This window comes from Drosophila yakuba, chromosome 2L (genome assembly GCF_016746365.2).
Source record: "Drosophila yakuba strain Tai18E2 chromosome 2L, Prin_Dyak_Tai18E2_2.1, whole genome shotgun sequence".
Classification (NCBI taxonomy): domain Eukaryota; kingdom Metazoa; phylum Arthropoda; class Insecta; order Diptera; family Drosophilidae; genus Drosophila; species Drosophila yakuba.
The window spans coordinates 25,147,425-25,151,508 of NC_052527.2; positions in this window are offsets into that span (position 1 = coordinate 25,147,425).

Consider the following 4,084-nt stretch of genomic DNA (forward strand, 5'->3'; position numbering starts at 1 on the left):
AGGCGCACAGTGCCGTTCGCTAAGACATTAGTCTCGACATAGTGTAGCAGTCTGTGAACAAAAACAGTAGCCCACTAAAATTAAAAGTGTGACCGCTACTATTGTATTAAACAACAAAAAGTTAAAACATTGCAGTTCACTTAAGGCATAAGTCTCGACATACTGTAGCAGTCTGTGAACAAGAACAGAAAATAACTTATAAATAAAACTAAAATGGCGTTACCAGCAGAAAATATTTCTTAATTACTTCGGCAAATACGCCAAGTACCACCATTCACTGGTGATCTATCAAAACTTAGCTCGTTCATCAGACGAAGACGAAGATCACTCCCCGATAGACTGTTCATGACCCTAGCGAGGCATGACATTTCAACTATCCAAAAATTAAGACAAACCGCCCAACAAAACCCAGTCTAAAAAACATCCGATAGTCAGCCAAGATTTAACCTAAATTCACATAAACATACACACATTAACCAAACTAAAAGCATCCATCCAAACACCTAAATTTAAATTATTTAAATTTAAATTTAAATTATACGAAATACTAGTGCACCAAACCCTCTTACCAAAAGGCAGAGAGAAAATGCTAGTGCTCAATTCAGAATGGAACTTCTAAAGTAAACCTTCTAAAGTAAATGTCCACACTATAAATGGCCTTATATTGAACCAAAGTGTTTCATTGCAGTCAAGCAAACTTTGTCCCACTAATCAAATATTTTATATTCACAATTTCTCAGAAAAGTATGATTTACTGTTAGGCAGAAACTATTTAGAGCCAACTAACATCCAAATTGATTATTCAACACAAACAGTCACTGGCTATACATTCAAAATAGATGAGTCCAAAGCTACCAATGAGTGCCCCAAGTCATCTAACCCAGAGGAAACCCCTCTACAAACCCCAAAAAAGGAGAAGACCCTCCTGAAAATTAAGAGGAAAGCCCACTTAAAACCAGATGAGTCAAAAAACACCAATGAGTGCCCCAGACCGTCTAATTCAGAAGAGACCAAGATTACCTATGTGTATCCCAAGCCTTCTAAATCTGAGGGAAACCCTCATATTACATAGAAGAAGCCCTTCTTGTAACATCCTCTAACTTCGCCTTAGACGACGAGTTAAGAGAATCCAACGTATTCAGATTAGAACATTTGAATACAGAAGAAAGGGAACAACTTTCTCACGTTCTGCTTGAATACAATGATATTCAGTACAAATAAGGTGAAAATTTGACTTTTACAAGTACGATCAAACATTCTATTCATACAAAACACGAAGACCCTATCTATAAAAAGCCATATAAGTACCCCCAAGCATTTGATCAAGAAGTCAACAAACAAATTAACGACATGTTAGAACAAAAAACAAGAGAGAACGCTATAGTCGAGTTTCCCGACTATCTGACACCCGTTACTCAGCTAGTGTAAGTGCGAAGGACAGTTTTTGGCGGTTTGTGGGCGTTAGAGTGGGCGTGGCCAAAAGTTTTTTAGCAAATAGATAGAAATTTACAAGACTAATACAAATATGAAAAAATATCGAAACATTTTTCAAAAGTGTGGGCGTGGCAGCTTTGGGCGGTTTGTGGGCGTTAGAGTGGGCGTGGCAAAAAGTTTTTTTGCAAATCGATAGAAATTTATAAGACCAATACAAAAATGAAAAAATATTAAAACATTTTTCAAAAATGTGGGCGTGACAGTTTTGGGCGGTTTGCGGGCGTTAGAGTGGGCGTGGCAACCTGAATCGACAAACATGCGCTGCGTCTATGTCCCTGGAGTCTGTATACTTAATCTCAACTTTCTAGCTTTTGTAGTTCCTGAGATCTTGACGTTCATACGGACAGACGGAGAGACAGACGGACAGACAGACGGACGGACAGACGGACGGACAGACGGACATGGCCAGATCGACTCGGCTACTGATCCTGATCAAGAATATATATACTTTATATGGTCGGAAACGCTTCCTTCTGCCTGTTACATACTTTTCAACGAATCTAGTATACCCTTTTACTCTACGAGTAACGGGTATAATAATTAGGAAATCTAAATCCCCCTATTGTTCTCCAATTTGGATCGTCCCAAAGATAAGCGATGCTTCTGGGAAACCAAAATTCCGATTAGTCATAGACTATCGTAGTCTCAACGAGATAACCATTGACGACAAATTCCCTATTCCTGTAATGGATGAAATATTAGACAAGCTTGAACGCTGTCAATACTTCACAACCATTGATCTAGCTAAAGGTTTTCATCAAATCTAAATGGACCAACAATCAATACCCAAAACAGCATTCTTAACAAAACATGGACATTATGAATATATTCGTATGCCCTTTGGTCTGAAAAATGCACCAGCAACATTTCAACGCTGCATGAACAATCTTTAAGAAGATTTAATTTATAAAGATTATTTAGTTTACTTAGATGACATTATCATTTATTCCACTTCATTGGAGGAACATATAATGTCATTAAAAAGGGTATTTAATAAGCTACAATCAGCTAATCTCAAATTGCAACTCGATAAATGTGAATTTCTGAAGAAAGAAACAGACGGTATAAAACCAAACCTTAACAAAATAAATGCAATTGTTAATTTCCCTATTCCTAAAACCACAAAAGGAATAAAATCTTTCCCTGGACTATGCGGATTTTACCGTAAATTCATTCCTAATTTTGCAAAAATAGCAAAACCTATGACTCTCAAACTAAAAAAAGGAGCAGTAATTAACACAAAAGATAATGATTATATGTCCGCTTTCGAAAAACTAAAAGTACTCATCACGTCCGATCCAATCCTAATATATCCCAACTTCAAAAAGAAAGTTTCACTGACAACAGATGCGAGTAATATAGCCATAGGTGCTGTATTATCCCAAAAACATAAACCCATCTGCTATGCAAGCAGAACTTTAAGCGAACATGAACTTAACTATTCGGCCATAGAAAAAGAGCTATAAGCTATAGTATGGGCAACAAAATATTTCAGGTCCTACCTATTCGGTAGAAAGTTCGACATATTTAGCGATCATAGGCCACTTGTATGGTTAAGTAACATAAAAGACCCCAATATGAAACCTCAGAGATAGAAGATAAAACTTAACGAATACGATTAAAAGATTCAATATCTACCCATCGCTGACGCTCTATCTAGAGTCCAAATACAAGAAAACTTCCTAGGAGAAGATGACCCAGTTTCTGTTCCCACAGCAGCTACTGTGAATAGTGCACCAGAAGACAACCAAAGTCACATCTCAATAACAGAAAGACCTCTTAATTATTATAACAGGCAATTCAAATTCATAAAAGACGATGTCCAGATAATAAAATATTTCCATAAAATCAGAATAAAAATCAGTTATAAAGAAATGACTGATACCCTTGCCAAAGATCTAATTAAAGAATACTTCTGCACTAAAAAAAGTGTTATTTACTTTCTAACGAAGTCGACTTTCAAATCTTCCAAAAAGCGTATATTCAAATCATAAGTCCTGACAGTTTCACTAGAACTATGAAAACAAGTAATAAACTAATAGACATTCAAACATTCGCCCAATTCAAAGAAATCATTCTCAAAACACACAAAGAACTATTACACCCTGGTATAGAGAAACTCACGCTACAGGTCAAAGAACTTTATTATTACCCTGATTATCAAAAACTTATCCAAAATATCATAAACGAATGTGAAATCGGTAACATCGCCAAAACGGAACATAGAAACACAAAATTAACTCTTGAAATAACTCCAGAAACTTTCAATCACAGAGACAAGTATGTCATGGATTTTTACTTAATAAACAATTCATATCATGTATTGACATTTATTCTAAATACGCCTTCCTGATAGAAGTAAACAGTAGAGATTGGCTTGAAGCTAAAAGAGCTATTTTACGCAAATTCAACGATATGGTTAAACCCACAGAAATTAAAGCCGACAAAGACTCCGCTTTCATGTGCGCTGCACTTAAACTCTGGTTAGAATCAGAAGGAGTGACCCCCAATCTAACAACAAGTAAAAATGGAATTTCTGACATTGAGCGATTTCATAAAACTGTTAATGAAAAACTAAGAATAATAACAA